The 22,287-nt window shown below is 47.3% G+C and overlaps 1 long non-coding RNA gene across 1 annotated transcript in view; it reads left to right on the top strand.

The window, feature by feature from the left end:
* The window catches only part of LOC123369884, a 125,127-nt gene that overhangs the window by 66,147 nt on the left and 36,693 nt on the right, over nt 1–22,287 (top strand). The window contains exon 3 of the long non-coding RNA XR_006579173.1: nt 9,886–10,051. This is a non-coding gene — a long non-coding RNA (uncharacterized LOC123369884). The remainder of the gene's footprint in view (nt 1–9,885; nt 10,052–22,287) is intronic.

Below are 22,287 nucleotides of genomic sequence, written 5' to 3'. Positions count from 1 at the left end.
TCAGCCATAATACAGATTTCATAGTTTATCCTGCTAATGGATGCAAGAAGGATTTGCAAGTAGTTGTAAAGATCTACACAATGAAATACTAGATATCCTATTGCTGATTATAATGGGTTGTAGTAACAGAATCCCAGGTCTCCACTGAAAGAATCTTTTTGGCACTTTTGGAATGAAATGAGATTTTAATGAACTCAATTAGTTCCAAATGATGGATGATTTTCAAGTTAAATATACGGAAACTAAATGGTTGGTATGAGACATAAACTGTTTGCACAAGGGTGCTAGTGGATTTTGTCCTGGGCTGGTAAACTTTCATAGCAGCATTGAAAAGGTGTCTCTGAGAGAGACTGTATCTGTGGGGCTCTGATCCTGGATCCCATAATGCAAATAATAAATGCGAAAGAGATTCTCCTCTATATCAGTCTTAGCGTGTGTGCAACGTGCCTCAGGTAGCACGTGACCAGGATTCATCACCGAATTGGGTCCGCTGGTTGGATCATTAGCTTTCCTGGCCCAGGCTGGGTACTGATGGGGAATGCGACATGAATGCTGATCCATGCTGCATTCTATATCAGTGCAGCTTCAGAATTAGGCACACTCATAAATGCTCTTTTTTTAAAAGCTTTATTCTCCAAAAGTTAAATGTCAACCTTAACTTTTTATAAAGAATTATCAGACAGGCAGATCAGTTCCTTCAAATAACCCAGCCACAATACAAAATAAATAAAAGTATATATTTTCAAAGCACCCTGATGAATTTCCATTAACCTGGATGAATATTTTAAGTGTCTCTTTCCCTTTTACATTGGTAAGATTTGTAAGTCCCATAATATTTGCAAGTTTCATCTATTCCTACATTCTCCATAATCCTGTTCAGGAGGTGATAAACATTGAAAGTGTGGTAAGATCTCTGATAAGTGACTTTGGGAGGTGGGTAGAGTGACCCTATGTCCTGATTTTATAGGGACAGTCCTGATTTTTGGGTCTTTTTCTTAAATAGGCTCCTATTACCCCCCACCCCCTGTCCCGATTTTTCACATTTGCTGTCTGGTCACCCTAGAGGAGGGAGGGAGGAGAAACTGGCATCATAGTTTTCATAATTGTCTCTCTGATTTCTGCAACTAATTATGCAATTGTAGCTTCTGACCCTTACCTCAGATACCAAGGAAGGAGGGAAAAACACTCTGATCACGCCCAAGGAAGAACAGAATCCAGATCATGCTTTTTTGTGTAATGGGATCACCGTGAATATGTCTATATATCTACACAAAGAGCAGAGCTGTTGCTGACTTACAAAGGTGCCATTTCTATAGTCACTTTTCAGAGTGGAGCTGCACGGTAGGGAAATGTTTATCCAATAGCAACTTTCATTTTGGACATCATTGCTGTGTATCGTATGCAGTGATGAGCTGCCAAAATCTTAACAACCGGTTCCCTATAAAAAGTTCTGATTTAAGGGGTGGGAGCTGGGGAGGGGCCGGGGCGGGGGGAGACATACCCGTGGGGCCAAGGGCAAATTGCCCCACTTGCCCCCCTGGCAGCCCTAGAGCTTGCAGCTCCTCCCCCCTTACCTTGCTGGCAGCTCAAAGCAGCAGGACGACTCAGGAGCTCAGCTGAGCTGCCCAGCTGCTGGCCATGCTGCGGCTCTTCGGGGTGGGGAAGTGGGGGAGGGCCCGGGGGAAGACATCCTCATGGGGCCAGGGACCCCTGCAGGGCCCGGGCCAATTGCCCCACTTGCCCCCTCCCCTCCCCTCCCCTCTGGCCAGCCCTGGAGCTTGCAGCAGGACCCGCCCCCCACCTTGCCGGGCCTCTCAAAAAGTGGCAGCAGGATGACTCGGGAGCTCAGCTGAGCTGCCCAGCTGATGCTGGCGGCTGGCCACACTGCAGCTGGGGGGAAGCGGGGGAAGGGCCTGGGGAGCCTCAGCCTCCCCAGCTGGGAATCCTGGGAGCAACAGGATGATTCATCCTGTGGACTGGAATTCTTTGCCCACTCCCTGGCCCTTTAACAACCGGTTCTCCACGGAGGTCTAATTTTAGCAACCGGTTCTTGAGAACCTGTGGGAACCGGCTCCAGCTCACCACTGATCGTATAACTAATGTACACAACCAACCGCATTAGTTCAGAGCACTGAATTTCGAGATGAACTGACATACATCTCAGCTGAGATTCTGTTCGTGGCAGCATAAGCTGCGCTAAAATAGCAACTGACCCTTAGCAGCTGACAAAGGAACACTTCAGACAAGAAGAAGTAATTTATTCTGATTAGTGCTGACTGCCTGTCAAACGTCAACCTAACTACTCCCCATCTTCTGCACCTAAGAGGTGTGTGTGTGTGTGGGGGGGTTGCCCTCAGCTCCTGCAGGATTCATATTAAATAATAAAATGAAAAAGCAGGTTTCACTGGGAGGAGTAGTACAGCGAGCCATTAATAGCAATGGGTCCTTGAAGAAGGAATATTTCTCCGTGCAGTTTGTGGTTGGATATTTTGACCTTTTTGCACCACACTGTTAATAGAAAATATATTTTTTTAACCAGTCATTTTATTCAGAAGGAGCTACCAGGTGTTGTTAAAAATACACCAGCTTATATTTCCTGTACAAATACACCCTCTTAATAATTAATATTCTTGCCCCGTGGCCTTGATAGTTATCAAAGCTTTTAATGGGAGGAAGTTCTGTGCATCTCTGCATAGCTGTGAAGAATGACAAAAATGTATGTAACCTTACAATCGGCTGCACTTTGCTTACCCGCGACTGTAAGGAAAGTCTCCATAAGTTTACTTGTGCAAATGCTGAAGGTGAAGCTTTCTGGCCCCTGTGGAAAAGGGGTGTATTTTTAAAAAATGTTACTTTCTGCTCCCTGCAGCAGTACAAACACTTAGGGCTAGTCTACACTTACCAGCCGGGTCGACGCGGTGAGTTCGACTTCTCGGAGTTCGAACTATCGCGTCTAATCTGGATGCGATAGTTCGAACTCCGGAAGCGCCGCGGTCGACTCCGGTACTCCACCACTGCAAACGGCGGTGGAGGAGTCGACCTTGGAGCCACGGACTTCGATTCCGCGGCATCTGGACGGGTAAGTAGTTCGAACTAGGGTACTTCGAATTCAGCTACGCTATTCACGTAGCTGAATTTGCGTACCCTAGTTCGATCCCGCTTCTTAGTGTGGACCAGCCCTTAGAAAGTAAGACGTGCCATCCAAGTGCAGTTAGACAAAGGTATTGTATAAAGGTGAGCTAGCCAAAGTGCATGAAATTCAGTTACAAAACTCCCTGTGACATCAGTGGTGCAGGTTTGTGCCCAGTGATGAGCTGCCAAAATCTTAACAACGGGTTCCCTATAAAAAGTTCTGATTTAACAACGGGTTCCCTATAAAAAGTTCTGATTTAACAACGGGTTCCCTATAAAAAGTTCTGATTTAAGGGATGTGCGACAGCATGTATTTTTTGTACCAATAGGGTTACCATACGTCCATATTTTCCCAGGAGGTGATTAAGAACCGAAAAGCCTGACATGTCCAGGAAAATACAGATGTATTTTAACCCTACCTAAAGTTCTTTTTTAAAAAGATGGGGCTGAACTAGAAATGAGCTCCGTTTCACATGTGTGGGTGGTGATCAGGGACAGTCTCAATTTTTGGGTCTTTTTCTTATATAGGCTCCTATTACCCCTCACCCCGTCCCGATTTTTCACACTTGCTGTCTGGTCACTCTAGGGTGTGCACATGTGTGGGTCCCAGCTGCTCCCTGCCCCCCCCTCATTAAAGCAGGTGTGCAGGGTTACTGCCCTGGGAACTGCAGGGCACCAGTGGATGTGGGGCTGGCTGCAGATAGGGGCGTGGGGCAGGGCGTGACACGGGCTGGCTGTGGGCAGGTGATGCAGACGGGCGGGCTGCGGGTGGCTGTGGGCAGGGGGTGGCTGCAGGCAGGGGGTGGCTGGGGGCAGGGGCTGGCTGGGGCTGGCTGGGGGCAGGGGGTGGGGCAGGGGCTGGCTGGGGGCAGGGGGCGGCTGGGGGGTGGCTGCGGGCAAGGGGCGGCAGGGGGCGGCGGGGAGCAGGCGCTCGCTGGGGGCGGCTGGGGGCAGGGGCTGGCTGGGGGCGGCTGGGGGGTGGCTGCGGGCAAGGGGCGGCAGGGGGCAGGGGCTGGCTGGGGGCGGCAGGGAGCAGGGGCTGGCTGGGGGCGGCAGGGGGCAGGGGCTGGCTGTGGGCGGCTGGGGGGTGGCTGTGGGCAGGGGCTGGGGGCAGGGGCTGGCTGGGGGCAGGGGCTGGCTGGGGGCAGAGGCTGGCTGCGGGTGGCTGGGGGCAGGGGGTGGGGCAGGGGGGTGGCTGCGGGCAGGGAAGGCGGGGGAGGGGCTGGCTGGGGGCAGGGGGTGGCTGGGGGCAGGGGCTGGCTGGGGCAGGGAAGGCGGGGGAGGGGCGCAGACACTCACACGGGGGGAGGGGCTGGGAGCAGCAGGAGGCAGCCGGGGACTCACCAGGCAGCAGCAGGAGCCCCAGGGTCAGAGGTCCAAAGAGCAGGAGCAGCAACAGGGCCAGGAGGCAACTCACATGGCTCCCGCAGCGCAGCGCCCCCCGGCGGCCGGGAGGAGGAATTACAGGCTTCCCAGGCAGAGCCCATCAAAGCTTCCCTCGCAGGGAAGCTAGTTAACAAGCGGTTCTAAAACCGCTTCTAAATTTAACAACGGGTTCGCGCGAACCGGTGCGAACCGGCTCCAGCTCACCCTTGTTTGTGCCCATTGGAATCACACAGATAAGTTCCCCATGAGGCTGTTGAGTGGGTAAAGAACTTACTCAGATTTCAGCTACCCAACCTTCCCACCCATTCACCGGCAACATCTGGAACCCTCAGCTGCTTGTCCTGTGCTGCACGGAGTACGTGAATAATAGTTGAGCAAGGAATAGGAAATCTTTAAGAGGACATGGGTCACATGCATGGTGGACAGAAGTGTAACCCGTCAGCAGTTAAGTGCCATGTGCGTTTTTCATTATTGTGTTTGCAAGGCTGTTTGAATTCTTTCATTCCAACTGAGCTGAGTGGTTGAGGTATTGAATACTCTGGTTTCTGTTAGGGAGATCTCACTAGGTTAGGTTCCCGCTTCTATTATGTGACTGTGGTACTTTCAAATCCACTCCAGCTGCTAGACTCTATGGCAGTGGTCCCCAACCTTTTTTGTCTGGCGGGCGCCGGACGACGAGCCACCGACGATGGTGGCCGGCGGACAAGCATCCGCCGAGAAGCAGCATCATCAAGAGGTGTTGCCGCCTCTTGATGACGCTGCTTCTCGGTGGTATTTTGGTGGCGACGCCTCTTGATGTTGCCGCTTCTCGGTGGCATTTGGGTGGATGTTTGTCTGCCAGCCAGTACGCGGGTGCACATAGATGCCCCGGCGGGTGCCATGGCACCGCGGGCACCACGTTGGGGACCACTGCTCTATGGAAAAGCTACGCCAGTCCTTATTTTCTCTTTGTAAATGTGCAGACATAGGCTGTTCTGTTTCTGAAATAACAAATAGGGCCATTGGGTAAGGGGCATTATTTTTAGAGCAAACCTTTTATATCCCAGTGTTCCTAGCTGTTCTGAAAAATATAATACCTAGCTCTTAGATAGCATGCGTCCCTGGTAGATCTCAAAGCACTTTGCGACAGAGGTATGCCTAGAATCCCAGAAGGGTAGGTATGGAAGGGCTCTCAAGAGGTCCCGCCTGTGCTGAGGCAGGCTTAAGTATACCTAGACAATCCATGACAGAGACAGTCATTGTTATTCCTGTTTTAAGATAGGAAAATGACTCGCCCATTGTCACACAGCAGCTAGTGGCTGAGCTGGGACTAGAACCCAGGTCCTAGGGCGGTGTGTCATATACGAGGCCCTATCTAGAGCCATAATTTGGCCCAAGATCTCAGCAATGTTCTATGCACAAGTCATGCAGGAGGGCTTCAGTCTGGAAGGCTGAGGATTTCCTATTCAAAGGCTACCTTTTCATCCATGTATTATTACAGTAGTGCCAAGCCCTCAAGCTGGGGATCAGATCCCTACTGTGCTAGGTGCTGTACACACACAAAAGAAAAGATGGTCCGTGTCTCAAAGACCTTACAATCCAGACAAAGATTGGGGAGTGTTTTTCCCCGGGATGGGTGGGTGCCTCTTTAAGTCTTGTTTCAGAGTAGCAGCCGTGTTAGTCTGTATCTGCAAAAAGAACAGGAGTACTTGTGGCACCTTAGAGACTAACAAATTTATTTGAGCATAAGCTTTCGTGGGCTACAGACCACTTCATCAGATGCATAGAATGGAACATATATGCATCTGATGAAGTGGGCTGTAGCCCACGAAAGCTTATGCTCAAATAAATTTGTTAGTCTCTAAGGTGCCACAAGTCCTCCTGTTCTTTAAGTCTTGAGCATCTCTATGGCTTTTCCCCCATTTTTTTTCCAGAGGGAGGGAAAAAGTAAAATAGGGAAGGGAATCCCCTCAAAAATTAAAAAAAGACAAGAAAAGAAAATGCAACAAGAAATAAAATACAAATTTCTACTCTTTCAACTTCCCATAGAAAAAAACCATTAAACAACATTCTCATGCCAAATATTTAGTTTTTGACAAAATCACGTTGTGGGGTGGTTTTGCTATGTCCCAGCTGAAGTTTCCCAGAAATTTCCATTGACCATATTGTCCCATTAAAAAAATTGATATTTAGACATTTGAGAATTTTTTTTAAAAAAATCATCAGAATTTCGCACAGGATGGAAATTCTGAGTTTTGACCAGCTCTAACCACAGATTTCATGGTAAATGTTCAGCGCATAACTTCTGACTTTACTGGCTGAGAATCACAGAATTGTAGGATTAGAGGGACCCTCAAGAGGTCTTCTAGTCCAGGCCTCTGCACTCATGGCAGATCTGAGTATCCAGGGGTCGGCAACCTTTCAGAAGTGGTGTGCTGAGTCTACATTTATTCACTCTGATTTAAGGTTTCGCGTGCCAGTCATACATTTTAACATTTTTAGAAGGTCTCTTTCTGTAAGTCTATAATATATAACTAAACTATTGTTGTATGTAAAGTAAATAAGGTTTTTAAAATGTTTAAGAAGCTTCATTTAAAATTAAATTAAAATGCAGAGCCCCATGGACCGCTGGCCAGGACCCGGGCAGTGTGAGTGCCACTGAAAATCAGTTTGCGTGCCGCCTTTGGTACACGTGCCATAGGTTGCCTACCCCTGATCTAAGCCATCCCTGACAGGTGTTTGTCCAACCTGTTCTTAAAAATCTCCCATGATGGAGATTCCACAACCTCCCTAGGCAATTTATTCCAGTGCTTAACCACCCTGACAGTTAGGAAGCTTTTCCTAATGTCCAACCTAAACCACTCTTGCTGCAATTTAAGTGCATTACTTCTTGTCCTGTCTTCAGAGGTTAAGAAAAATATTTCTACCTCCTCCTTGTAACAACCTTTTATGTACTTGAAAACTGTTATCATGTCCCCTCTCAGCCTTCTCTTCTCCAGACTAAACAAACCCAGTTTTTTCAATCTTCTCCCATAGGTCACATTTTCTAAACCTTTAATAATTTTTGCTGCTCTCTTCTGGACTTTCTTCAATTTGTCCACATCTTTCCTGAAACGTGGCACCCATAACTGGATACAATACTCCTGTTGAGGTCTTATCAGTGCAGAGTAGAGCAGAAGAATTACTTCTTGTGTCTTGCTTACAATCACTGCAGTTAAGTATTTTTATTATTTGTAGTACATGTGAGTGTGCTGGGTGCTCCACAACGGACACTATGTTCCAGCCCTATAGACCTCACAGAGTCTCAGTCATGGGCACAAATGACAGGTGAGGCATGATATACACTTAGAAAGGGCATCAGCATGGTAGAACGTAGGATACAGACTGAGGCTTACACAGTCATTTGGATGTATGTCCTGATGGTATAAAGGGTGTTTTTGTTGCTTTCAACAAAGTTTGGCATTTGAGTACAGAGTTAATGCAGAACTGCCAACCCTAAGCGATACAAATGAGATTTTAAAAATTCATTTTGGCTTCTTTTTATTTGCCTTTTTGTTTCTGAACCTCTAGGATTCATGTTTCCAAGCTTTTCTCTGCAACCACAAGGGCTGGGAACTTATTTTTAGTGAAAGCTGTGAGTCTTCTGTAATCCTAAGACTCCAGGAGCTGGGACTCGAGAAAAAGAATCAGATATCATGAGACTTGCAATAAAATCATGAGAGTTGGAAAGTGTTAATTTCACTAAAAATACACTTAACTTCTTTAATGCAGTAAACCCCAACCAAAGAAGTCCAATCACACAGAATCTGAGTGGAAGGAGCTCTATCGTAAAGGTGCTTTTGCTAGAAGACAGGACATTGTAAGACTTGCAATGGCTTTGAAGAAAACAGGAGCTGAAAGACAGAAATCAAGGTCCTTAATGCAGCCTTATCTGCTCTACCCTAGTACCACGGAACTCTTCAGTCTATTAGATTGTTGTTATTAATTAGACCTTCCCTACAGAAGAGATTCTAATTGGCTTGTGAAGACAGAATTTTTGTTTTTTTTCTCAGAGTAACATTTTTGCCCCCTCTTCCCACCTGTTGTGTTTGTGACAAAGTTTCCAAGTACAAATGAAACGACCCTAGTCAAGCAATAAAGAAACAAATACTCAACCAGCTATTTCCCTGTCTGACAGTTGGTACGCGGATGCTTCACTGGCTTTACTGTTTAGCCGTGAAACCTTCATCATAAGTGTCATTTGGCTTTAACTTTGCAGTCAGGTAATTATAGTGCTGTGCTTATTAAAAACAGACTCCATCACAGAAGACGTTGACTGATGTTGGTTGGAGTTCCAACGTGACAGCCAAGTAGGATGAGCAAGTGCAGCACGGTGCTAAAGACATTATATTGCAAATGCTGTTTATTCTTTGTCAGCTCTAAACTATGCAGTAAATAACACATTAGAAAAGAGATCCAGAAATAACATTAGGCTAAAATGGAACCATCAATTATTCTCCTTACTTCAGCTCTTAGAAGAATCTTTTTTTTTACCCTGCAGTATTTGTGCTTTTCACTTAATTTGTTAATTGCTTTTTTCCCCTTGGCTCCTCTGTTTTGCTCCATAGCCTATAAATCATCTTAACGAAAGATAAAATATTTCTCTTATGAAATGAGTATAAAACAATATTTAAGTACATTTTCTTTTGCATACAAAGCCGACTTTTTCTAAGTCCTAGGTCTAAAGGTTCTACATCTGCTGAGACCGAGCCATCTAAGTCATTTCCCAAGTCATTGTGGAGGGCTTTGTTATTTCCCTTTTAAAAAACCAAACTCACCCTCCAAATATTTACTTTAAAAATCGCAGGTCCTGTGACTAGCACAGCTCCTCGCAGCCATGCAGAAGATTCCAGAACAGGTTCAGATTTCACTTCCAGCAGTGTCCATCCAGAATGAGTTCAGATCCTTCAGTGGAGATGCACCCTGTAAATCCAGAGCGACTGGAGAGCAGAATTTGGCTCTTGGGGAGAGCTTCTGGATCCTGATTCTCACTCTCCAGGCCACCATGGACCGGGTGTGCTGTTAGCATGCTCAGCCCACGTGGGCAAGGATGGTACTGCAATAGCTGCCTACCCTGAAGCCACGGGGGGGGGGGGGGGGACCTACTAATGCTAGTAGGCACCAGGTGGGGTGCAGTGGCTGCTTGCTGACAGAGCTCACTAAGTGATCACTTGCTCCCCCTGTAGAATATTGGAGCTTCCCCGGTACCTTCAGGAAGCCTGTGTCCACTATTCCTCTAACACCCTCCACAGACACAGCGGCGCTAATTCAGATCTCATTTACAGTACACCAGTGTAAACCCGGTCGAAGAGAGCTCAGAATCAGGCCTGTTCCCTATTTTCTCCTCAGCCCTTCCCTCGGCGGATTGCATTCCTTCACGTTCCCAGTCCTGGGCAGGGCAGCAGAGGGGCCCTGACTGAATGGATTTGCAGAAGGCCCCCAGAGGTGCTGGGACCCACCTTCCATAAGGACGGAGGAGCACACGACCTGTCTAGCTAGCAGCTGAACAGCGCCGGTGAGTTCTCTTCAGGGGCGGCTCTACAAATTTGGCCACCCCAAGCAGTCATGCCCGGGAGGCGCCCCCGAGCCGCGGGAGCAGCGGACCTCCCGCGGGCATGACTGCGGAGGGTCCGCTGGTCGCGCGGCTCGGCTGGACCTCCCGCAGCTGCGGGCGGTTCGCTGGTCCGGCGGCTCCGGTTGAGCTGCCGCAGGCATGCCTGCGGGAGGTCCAGCCGAGCCGCGGGACCAGCGAACCGTCCGCAGTCATGCCTGCGGGAGGTCCACAGGAGCCGCGGGACGAGCGTCCCCTCCGCAGTCATGCCTGCGGCAGGTCCGCTGCTCCCGGGGCTCCGGTGGACCTCCCGCAGGCATGACTGCGGCAGGTCCGCCGGCCCAGCCTGCCACCCCCCCGGGAAAGGGCCGCCCCAGGCGGGTGCTTGCCCCGCTGGGCTCTGGAGCCGGCCCTGGTTCTCTTTTCCACAAAAACATTTTCCCGCCAAAAAGTAGGGTTTGGTCCAGAGCGAAATATTTTTGGGGGGAATTTTGTTTGATGTTTTTTTTCTATGGGAAGTTGAAAAATAGAAAATTTCATTTTATTCCAGGCTGCATTTCCATTCCATTTAACTTTTTTAGAGGGGGGACGGTAGGCAGGATTTTGCTCCCCTTCCAGAGAAAAGGGGGAAGGCAAATCCAGAAACAGGAAATAGAAATGAAATGCGTTTTGGTTTTTGAAAACAATGAAAAAACCAAAAACTTTTTGATTCAAATCAAAAGTTTATATGAGCTTCAACGCTTCCTATGCAAACTAAATGTTTTAAATGGAAAATGTGCCAGATGATTTTTTGCGGGGAAGGGATAGGGAGAAAGAAGAGGTTTTTCAACCTGCTCTAGTTGTGAGGGTTGAGGTGCACAGCCCAGGTTGGGTGTAGTTTGAGTACCACTTGCTCCAATTCTCTTCCATAGGCTGGGCACCATAGACTTTAAGGTCACAAGGACCATCACGATCATCTAGTCACGTAACTCCCAGCTTGTGCTACGTTCATTCAACTTCAAAGTGTCTTTGAGAAAAGGTCAGATCCTGCCTTCATTGAAGTCGCTGAGAAGCCAGCATCAACTCACATATAAACACACCACAGACCCAAAACCCTACCAAAACAAAACGCTCCACAACACACTTACTTCTCCCTCTGGGCAGAGGAGGAAAGAGAGAACAACCACCATGACAGATGTTGGTCACATCACTTAATGCGCTACAGGAAGGGGCTCGGATACTGCCATAGAAGAGTCTACAAGGAAGAGAATAGAGTTGCTACGTTGGGAGCTGGATTCAGATATGAATCTGCTCTACTCCGTGAAGTGTGGGGAGATTTGGATTGAAGGGCTTGGTTCAGGCCCTTCTTTTTTGCGTGTGTGTCTGTGAGGAGGAATCTCTCCTAGCGAGCAGTCTCTTGGGGTAATAGGCTGTTCCAATACATGCGTCATCTTGACTAAGGCCTTGGCCTCCATTTCTGCTCTGTAATTGCAGAGTAGCCTGTCAATCAAAATTCCATCATTAACAAATTGGCTATGCCCAGGGCTTGGCAGAGCTGGACTTTGCTCTGATTTCAGTTTGGGTGGCGAAGATCAATATTTACGAGTTTGATTTTTATGGCCATGCATAGGCTGCTGCTGCTGGGAACAGGCCGCTGCCCACAAACTCCAAGTGGCATCGCATCACGCCCCTGCTCTCAGGGTGGGGGCTAGGTATACTCCTCTGACCTGCAATCTTTCCCTTTCCAGGCATGGGAAGGGTGTGTGAAATCCCTTTGCAAATGGCCTGCTCTGTGCCCTCTGCAGCTGCCAACCCCCTGCGTTATCCTTATGGAGGAAGGGATTGGGGGCAGAGTCCGTGCCGTGGCAGTAGGCTTCATTCTAGCTCTAAATCAGCTGGTGTGGTGGAGTTGTTGGGGGCATCAGGAGGAAGGGAAGTGCCACTGGGTTCCTGCTGCGGTGACCTACCCGTCTGAACCTCCTTTGCACTATAAAAGAACAGATTCCAGCTCCCCTGCCCCGTCCCTCCTTCGCCATGTCCCAAAGCTCCCCTCAGCACTGGTCTGCCTTTAAGGATATTGCATTTCAGTCTGTTTCCTTTGCACAGCTTGTGTAGCGCAGGACAAGGGGCCGGAAAAAAAGGGGACTTGGCCGTGGAATGAACTTCCGGAGACTAAATAAACGTGGAGTTTGGCCACTTTTAGGGCATGCTTACAAGGACTTCTTTGATAAGGTTTTTCCCATCATAACTAGAACAATGTTTACATGTGTCTATAGAAAAATAATACCTAACTCTTGTGTAGCACTTTTCATCTTTGAGCTCAAAGTAGGCCAGTATCATTATTCCCCTTGTACAGTTGGGGAAACTGAGGCACGGAGCAGCAACTTGCCCAAGGTCACCCAGCAGATTAGGGGCTGACCTGAGAATAGAACCCCATTCTGCTGAGTCCCAGTACAGTGCTCTAGCCACTGGGCTACACTGCCTCCTGAAACAGGCTGGCTTTTAACTGGGGTGGCCACGAGGCGCAGACAATGCCATGACATTCCACCAGGGAGCTTGCTGTGGTCTAATTTCCTGGGAAGTGCTTAGCACTGCAGAAACTGGGGTGCTGTAGAAAACCCTGAATCAGGCAATGCCGAATCCAGTTTTCTGTCAAGGCTCTCCCCATTCCCCACCCATCCCCTGCCCACCATCAGGAGGCTTAGGGTGTGAGGGCAGGTTCCTACTTCCCTGCGTGCAGCTCCATGTCCTCCTGGGACAACGGGTGATGTTTGCTCAGCCCTGGGTAGGAATGCAATGCATTCATTAACACAGGAAAAAAAAGCATGTGCCTTTTCTATCAGAGATAGGACAGGAAATGAGATTAAAGAATCCAGCTGTTGGCAGAATTTCCCCTTTCTATAGCTTCAATTTTATGGATATTTTTGTAGGTTGGGCCAAAAGAAGACCTGAGTGATGCCTAGGCATTGTGCTGGCCCTCCGCAGGCAGGAAATCTCACCCTGAGCAAGTGTATGGATTTTACTGCACCACTTCATATGTCATTTGTCTGCCCAAGGAACCTAGTGACTCAGCTCTTGGGATAATTGTTGGATTTCACACTGAAAATCCCCAATATAAATATTTAAGAATGAACCCCAGTAAAGAAGCTTCATATTATTTGGCGATGAAAGTAGAAGGGTGTATTAGTGCTCTGACAATATGGCATCCACTCCTCCAGTTTTCAAAGAGCGCCAGAGGGTGGAACAGTTGGGGAGACATCTCTTCACAATACGCTTTGGATTAACCATTTTACATGCAGTGCTACTGTCCCTGTGCTCGAAGTGGGCATGGGAAAACAAGGTGGAGACAGCCTTGGGGAAAGCACCAAGGTGGAGCAGGACCGTGTCCTTTGCAGAAGACCAGTGACTCTCTGCTATGCTTCAGATTTCATATCCGCCGTAATCAGAGTGCATCAGTTGGCGATGCTTCTGAATGCTGCAGTACGATGGAAGGTCTGTTACTGTGGGGGAATAGGGTAAAGAGCCGTCTGTACCACTGTCTCTTTTTCTGAGGAACATGTGCATGTATCCTTACAAAGCACAAGGGCATGAGAGTGGCTTGCAAAGGTGAATCAACACTGTACATTGAGTGTTCCCCCCGCAAAACAAATGGGGAGGGAAATACGTGGTATTTAAAATTAAGTCAGGGGCAAGGTGGATGGGCCCCCAAACTTTACCCCTCCCTATTAACACAAAGAACTAGATTTTTTTTAAAAAGTCTTTAGGTCTAAGTTTGTAAAGGTCTAAAGATGGAGTCACGTGCCTAGTAGCCAATGGGAGTTAGTGTTGGAGGGTTTCCCTTCACCCTCTCCCCTGGTTCTTGTCACGCGGACAGAAAGCAGAAGACCCGAAGTCCAACGTGCAGGCAGTGAGATGTTGTTGGGGTTAGTTCCAAGCAAGCGTGTCCAGAGCTCTGCACACCAGCAGAGTCTGTTCCCCAGTGTTCCCTTCCCGCTCTGATGCTGCAGAGCCTTGCCCGTGTGCCCGTTCCCCATTCTCATTTCCCATTCCCTAGTCCCCTATTTCCCCCTCCTCCTTCGTAGCAGGCCCAAATACACCTGCAATGCAGGCCCACAGTCCTACTCCTTACAGCTTAGGGTCCTGTTCCATTTTGGGTCTGGGGTCTTCATTCCACCCCTTTTGTACCCCATGGGAGGGGTCAGGGACGGACATTTCTTTGGTCTTTTAGCGTTTTACACCTTCCCCACTAAGCCCCTTTGCCCCTCCCGACTGGTTGCTTGACTGTGCCTTGAGATGGGGCTGAGGCAACCTTAAAGTGTGCTCTGAGGAACACGTTCACTGCTCCTATCTGTTCCCACTGTCCTAACAAATCCAGCTGACTGGGCAGAAGCAACATCTCAGTGTCTTTGTCCCTTGTTTACACATTTTAGTATAAGTGTATCAAAAAGTCAAACCCAAAATTTGATCCCAGACTAACAGACAGACCTAGATACTCAGTTAGGAACCTCGGTGCTTTTGAAAATCCCACTACAGGCCTATCTGCAAATTTAGGCACCTAAAGATCTTTAACAATCTTGCCCAAATACACTTTTCCATGGCGGAATGCGTGGAAAAGCTTCTGCCACTGGGCCTCCGAGTGAGCACGATGGAGCCAAAGTCCTAGGCTCGTAGTGTTTAAAAGCTGAGATTTTAAGATGTTGTCCACTTCTGAGCCAGAGCTGGACTCTTCTTTGGCCCCAGGCACCAAGTGCAATCTGACGTGGTCACCCGCAGAGTCGGGAGGACAGGGTGTGCAGGGCACACAACCTTGTGCTCCCCTCCCACCTGAAGTGATAGCGACCCCAGCTGTGCACAGACCTGCTGGAACATGGCTTTATCACAGCCATCTTGCTCTCTCTGCCAAGGCCTGTGGTGACAGGGGTAACGTCTTTTCCATGGCAGCTATCAGGGTTCTAAATCTTTGCTGCTTGTATGACAGCTGCTGTCTCATCCAACACGCTAGGGATTGGACTGGGGGCCTCCATAGCAAAAGCACGAGTCTCTGCAGCTGAAGTTAAAGAACCTGGCTCTACAGCTGGGGCTAAACAGTTTGAGACCCGCTGCGGATCTGGTACAGAGGGTGACGTACCACCCACACAGTTCTCCCTGCTTCCAACACGCAAAGGACAGGAGATTTCTATCTTAACTGTGCTATCGAATCCCAGATTCCACACTGCAGCAGAAAGTGTGATATCAGTCCCAGCATATGTCAGCTTTCTTGGTGGTTGAGAAAACAAGATGGTTCTAAGAGTCCCCCCCCCAAATAATTTATTATAAAATTATTATTGCTAGTTCCAAACATCCATCTCTGGTGTCCACGGTTCAAGAAGGATGTTGCTATATTGGCGAGGCTGCAGAGAAGAGCCATGCCAATGATTAAAGGAGTAAAAAACATGCCTTATAGTGATGGACTCAAAGAGCTGAATCTATTTAGCTTAACAAAGAGAAGGGAAAGGGGTGACCTGATTATAGTCTATAAGTAACTATAGGGGGAACAAATATGGGATAATGGGCTCTTCAATATCACAGAGAAAGGGATAAGACGATCCAATGTCTGGAAGTTGAAACTAGACACATTCAGCCTGGGAATAAGATTTACATTTTTAACTCTGAGAGTAATTAACTATTGGGACATTTTACCGAGGGTCGTGGTGGATTCTCCATCACTGGCCATTTAAAAATCAAGATGGGATGTTTTTATAAAAGAGATTCCCTGGGATTTATTCTAGTAAAGTTCTATGACCAATGCTATGTAGGAGGTCAGACTAGACAATCACAGTGGCCTCTTCTGGTTTTGGAATCTATGAATCATGAGTGAAGCCCTCAAAATAATTAATTTTTTTGGATTCTCTTTATTTGCCTTCTTGGGATACACTCAGGTCAAATTGTCAAGCTTTTCTTCTCAGCTATGAGGGATAAAAAAGCACTTATTTCTTTAAAAAAAATATTCAGAGCTGGGGATCCCCATCAATCTCTTGATTCCAGCGGCATTAGGAAAATGACCAGATACAGTCATAAAATCGCAAGAGTTGGCAATGCTGCAGAATTCTGAGGAGGCAGAGTTTTGTACGCAACCCACACATACTCAGTGACTGCAGAACAGGGCGCAGTATATGTGCAGTAATCCAATTTATTGCCACAATGCTTCTCACTTTGGGGGAGGGCAGGTTGTCTCAAAAGTGCACTCTTTTTAAGGGGATAGTCTTGATAAGTGCACTGTGGCAGTTTCCCTACCATGATACGCACCTTTTCACGTCTTCAGGCCTGGTTCTCCTTCCTTTGAACTCAATAGGAGGCAAAGGCAGGGCTCTGATACTATAATACACACACCCAAAAGGAATGAAGTACCAATGCGTTTCTGGTTCCTTAATCACTAAGTAGTGACAAGAGTTAATGGTCCCAGCAGTTTTCCAAGCAAATGTTCCTTGATGTGCCATTTTCTGTGCATCTCCATGAGAGAGATGAATTAAGAAGTTCCTTTTTGTGACATGCCTCCCCAATTATTTAGGGTAGTGTCTGAGAAGGCAGAATCTAATAACTCAGGAAACCAGCTGGGAAGTAAACGAGCAAATACAGTTTTTGTCTACCAGTATTTGTGTGTGTGGTGGGGTTGGGGTGGGGGAAATCAAATGTTTTCTGCCAGGGTAGTTGCTGATACAATATTTCTCTGTAGGTCCAGCCTCGTATTTCTGACTGGCTAAGCCAGGGTTGGCAAAGTAAATAGAAAGAATGAGAAATTTCTTCTACAAAAGTGTTCAGGAAAATGCTTTTTTCAGCTGAGAGCAAGGCAGGCCTGGTGGCGAAGGCACTGCACTGGGACTCAGGAGATCTATATTCAGTGTCTGGCTTCACCACCGACTCACGGTGTGTCCTTTGGGGAAGTCACTTCCATCTTCCTGTGCCTCAGTGAGGGTTAGAATATTTCCCTTCTCCCACCCTCTGCCTCTTCAAATGGTAAGCGCCTTGGGACAAGGCCTGTCTCTTAGTGTGTCTCTACGACTCCAAGAACCCAGATCTTGGTTGGGGCTGGTAGGTGCTACTTTAATACTTAATAATCTTATTTTATTGCAAAATTGTCAGGCCAGGGAAGTATTAAAGTGAATTCTTCCTTAATTACAGGCATGAGTAGAGCAGTCTAATTTTGCTTCTTGTCATTAAGCTCAATGGTTAAGGGCTAGCGTATTACCCTTCATCACAGGGCCGCCCGAGGGGGGGGGAGGGCAAGTGGGGCAATTTGCCCTGGGCCCCGCAGGGGCCCCCACGAGAGTTTTTTGGGGACCCTGGAGTGGGGTCCTTCACTTGCTCCGGGGGCCTTGGAAAACTCTCGCGGGGCGCGGGCCCCCGGAGCTTCTTCCACTCCGGGTCTTCGGTGGTAATTCGGCGGCAGGGGGCCCCCGCCACGGGTTTTCGGGGCACTTCGGCGGCGGGTCCTGGAATGGAAGGACGCCCCCGCTGCTGAATTACTGCCGAAGCAGGGGCCCCCTGCTGCCAAAGACCCCAGGCCCCCTGAATCCTCTGGGCGGCCCTGCTTCATCATGTTGCACAGTACCTTGAGGTGTGAGCAGAAGGGTGGAATAGCTTCTGGGGTGGAATAGCTACATGCCACCTCTTAGTGTCTGAGCTGTATCCTAGAAACACACTCTAGGATACAGTTCATGTTCAGATTTATAACCTTGCAGAAAATAAATGCTTTAAAACTATCCAATTATCCTGTTTGCATATGATCTGGTTTTCCATGAATGCAGATATCCAGCAATTGCTATTAGAACTATTTGTTAAATTCATAAGCTAAGTGGGAAATCCTGTCTTCTCCCAAAATTTGGAAAGAGGAGCAGTACTGACCTGCCATCGCCATTTTAGAATCCTCCTTCCTAAATTACCCATCTCCTGTTCTGTTTTTCTGCTGTTATTTTATTTTGTATTGCAGTAGTATTAGGGACCTGAATCATGGACCAGGACTCCATTATGCCACACGTTACAAAGACACAATCCCCACCCTAAATCACTTACACTCTAGTCTAGATACAAGACAGGAGACTACAGGTAGATGTAATGTAACCTTTGGGAGGGCTAGAGTTTACCACCCCTCTCCGAGAGCTTCAGCACAACTCCTACAGAAAAGCACAGGGAGAGCCAGAACTCAGCCAGTTGAAGATTTTCAGCAAGGATTGCACAGAGTCAATCTCCTCACAATCAAGTCCAAAAAGAACAAGAGAAATGAACTGAATTCTAAAGTACCAACTTTATAAAATGTTATAATAATGAAAACACCGAATATTAACTTAATTTCTACTAAATAACAAGGCTACTTCATAACCCCTGTGCCTTATCTTCAGTTATACATAAATATAAACAAAAGATCTAAACAGGTCAGTCCCAGGACCACACCGTGAGAAGAAAGTCAGAGTTCCAAAAGCTGAGTTCACCTGAGTTGCTTAGTCTTAGTCTTTGTTCATCATCTCTATACAGTCTGCTGTATCAAAAGCACCGCAGCAATATCTTCCCTCCTCTTGCTTGCAGAAATCTCCAACTGGACACACACAGACTCTTTCTCCTTCCCTGCTGGACTGTGGAATCACTCCATTAGCTAGTCAGCTAACTAATTAACTGACCAGTCAGTATTCAGTATGCAAATGAAATAACCCTGGTGACAAGTTGGTGAGCCAGACTGGTTAAGACAATTTGACTAAAATCAAATAATATTCAAGGTATATAATTAAAATGAAAGCAATTAGCTCCCCCTGCCCCGACTCAGCAATTTCCCCTTTCTATAACTAACACTGCTAAGGCTTCCTGCTGGAAAATTAACAATAGCACTACGCAGCTGCAAAATGCGGCAGTGTTAGGGGAAAACAATCTGCATTCTGCTCCTGCGGCTGAACTCCTCCCAAGTCCCCTACCTACACAGCACATATGTCCTTTTGTAAAGCAGCTGCCCTGACTACTTGCCCTCAGTGGAGTCTGAGTCCAGCTACAGGGAGCCTAATGAGTATGCCCACAACTGCCATACCCAATTTCAGAAACTTCCCCGCGTGGAGAGCTCATTATGCATCTGCAGAGGAACTCGTTTCTCTCCCTCCCTTCTCTCTAAATCTCCTCAGGAGACATCTGCCTATTAGGCCTGTGGGTTGCAGTAGCACAAGGAGATGATGAGACAACAGCAATAGTTTCTTCTCATGCTCTAGTCGCTATGTCCATGTGTGACGTTATTGATATAATCTGGGACCATATAGAACAGGGTTGCAACCAAGGTCCTGTAGTGCCACCAAATCTTATGTAAAGGGGGTCATATAAGGTGTCTAAGACCAGGTTATAGGTTGCTGGTTATGATTATCCTGTCTATATGTATGTATCATTTTGTAGTTGAAGTTACGAGTATTGGCTCTATACTGTCTGTACTTCAAACTTATGCTGTGCTTCAGGGAGACATCCCAGACAAGTTGGTGTCAGCTCTGCCTAGCCTGCTTGATGGCCCATTAAGGACCATCAGCTATACAACTGACTCATTGAGATAAGGCAGATACGCCTTGTAACTCAGCAAAGTATGCAGAAACTTGCCCGTGTGACTCCAGAATGCATTTTGCTGTAATTTTCCACAGTAAGGACAAAGAGGTTCTTACACCTTGAAAAAACTATAAAAGGCTGATGCCTCATCTCCATCTTGTCTTCAATCTTGCTTCATACCTCTGGAGGGACTTTGCTACAAACTGAAGCTCTGAACAAAGGACTGAATGACCCATCCCAGCGGGGGATGTACTCCAGAGACTTGATTTGAACCTGCAGTTTATTCCATCACTGCTACAAGCCTGAACTAAGAACTTTGCCATTGCTGTATGTAATTGATTCCATTTAATCAGTTCTAGCTCTCATCTATATCTTTTTCCTTTTATGAATAAACCTTTAGATTTTAGATTCTAAAGGATTGGCAACAGCGTGATTTGTGGGTAAGATCTGATTTGTATATTGACCTGGGTCTGGGGCTTGATTCTTTGGGATTGAGAGAATCTTTTTCTTTTATTGGGGTGTTGGTTTTCATAACCATTCATCCCCAGGACGAGTGCACTGGTGGTAATACTGGGAAACTGGAGTGTCTAAGGGAATTGCTTGTATGACTTATGGTTAGCCAGTGGGGTGAGACCAAAGTCCTCTTAGTCTGGCTGGTTTGGTTTGCCTTAGAGGTGGAAAAACCCCAACCTTGGGCTGTAACTGTCCTGTTTTAAGTGATTTGTCCTGAACTGACACTCAGTCCCGCCAGAACCGCATCGTCAGACCATGTTCACAGTATATCATGCAGGGGCGGCTCTAGCAATTTCACCGCCCCAAGCACGGCGGCACGCTGCGGGGGGCACTCTGCCGGTCGCCGGTCTCGCGGCTCCGGTGGACCTTCTGCAGACGTGCCTGCGGAGGGTCCGCTGGTCCCGCGGCTCCAGTGGAGCATCTGCAGGCACGCCTGCGGGAGGTCCACCGGAGCCGCCTGGCGCCCTCCCTGTGGCAGGCTGCCCCAAGCGCGCGCTTGGCGCGCTGGGGTCTAGAGCCGGCCCTGATATCATGGAAACAAGCCAGTTGCTAAGTGTTGACACGGTCTCTATTTCCTGGGTCAAAGGACCCCAGTTGCATGAATGGGGCCTTAAGGCAGAGGTGATTCCTTGAGTTCCTGTGCCAAATGCATGACTTTCTGCCACAGGTACTTTAGGTGATTGGTGCCTCATCCTTCAGGCCTTACTCAGGTGAGTAGTTCTGTTGAGTAAGGCTGAAGGACGGGGCCTCTGGTCAATGGCCTTCATGGGAGCCAGTTGCATAGCAAATCCATACAATGGAGAGGAGGCAAGCAAATTCTTTGCCAAAGTGTGGGCAAGAATTGCTTATTTTCTGGACTATATAGCAGCTAATGTGCAAATGTGAAATGGTTTGACATCTTTTTATGCAACAGATTTATTCAAAGTGAACGTTTAGTAAGTAGTATGCTGGAGTGGTTTTCTGTTTACTTTTTTGTTATCATTGACATATACTTTAGGTCAAGGTGAACTGTGAGTTGCTAAATGAACATTTGTAAGTACAGGCTCATACATTGTGGACAGTGCTCTTAAATCTTTCCGCCTGAATTTGTTTCCAGTGAATTGCTGGGCTATAGATAGGATCTGAGTCATATTTTACTTGGACAAAAGTAAACTTTTTTTGTTTTAAAATGAGTTAACCCACGAGCATCTTTGGACTGTGAAGAGGTAGGTCATTGCCTATCTCTTACATTTACAAACTATTAGCTCTAGCAATTTTATGATTGGAAGAGATGAGACCCACATTCCTTGCCTCTGCTAGCACAGCTATTAGAAACCACATTCTCTTCAAATAAGCTTTCGTTCTTCATAAATCACAGCATTGTCAAATCTGCTTTCCCATCTCAAAGCAAAATGCTGACATTTTGTTCTCCATTTCTACCAAGTTTTTCTGTGCCTTGCCCAGAGCTGGCCAAACTGTTCACTGAAAACAGTTTATTTAATCCACTTACTCCCCACCTTTCCTTCTGTGAATTATCCAGGGAGAGACTTTGATATTTGTAACAATGTGTTTGTATTTGAAATTATTCTAATGAACTGTTATGGAGACAGAAGTGCCAAGAAATTCATGCTGCAGCCACTGATCCTGAAGAATTGTTCTTTGTGATTAGACACCTAAAGACACGTGACATTGTGTCTGCTCTCAGAGCAGATGTCTGAGACACTCTCAAGAAGGAGGAGAACTTGACTAAGTCTCTTTGTTGGTTTGGTCAAATGTATGTTGACACAAACGTTACTGACACGGCACAGGAAGTCAATAGCCACCATCTTGGCCAACACACCAGGGATCTCCGAAAATGCAAGTTTGAGTGTGCACAGCTTGAGCTAAAGAGCCAGGCTCTGTCCGTGTGGACTGTAACAGTCACAGTCTCTGTGAATCGGGCACAGAGGATAGCAAGTAACCCACCTGACCAGTGGGTTACAAATACAAGTGTCCAATGCACATCTACAAAATTGAACTCTGAAGTGTGACTGGTTTTTAATTTCTCAGATGTCTCTAAATTAACTCAATGGTGTTTCGTATCTTTACTTTTACTTACTGCTTTTTGCAACAGTGTTACACTGTTCACTCATATTTATCTTGTGATCCCCTATGACCTCCAGATCCCTTTCCGAGGTACTCCTTTC

This window comes from Mauremys mutica, chromosome 4 (genome assembly GCF_020497125.1).
Source record: "Mauremys mutica isolate MM-2020 ecotype Southern chromosome 4, ASM2049712v1, whole genome shotgun sequence".
NCBI lineage: Eukaryota > Metazoa > Chordata > Testudines > Geoemydidae > Mauremys > Mauremys mutica.
The sequence above is the reverse complement of the archived record's forward strand: the minus strand, read 5'-3'. Positions and strand labels throughout refer to the sequence as shown.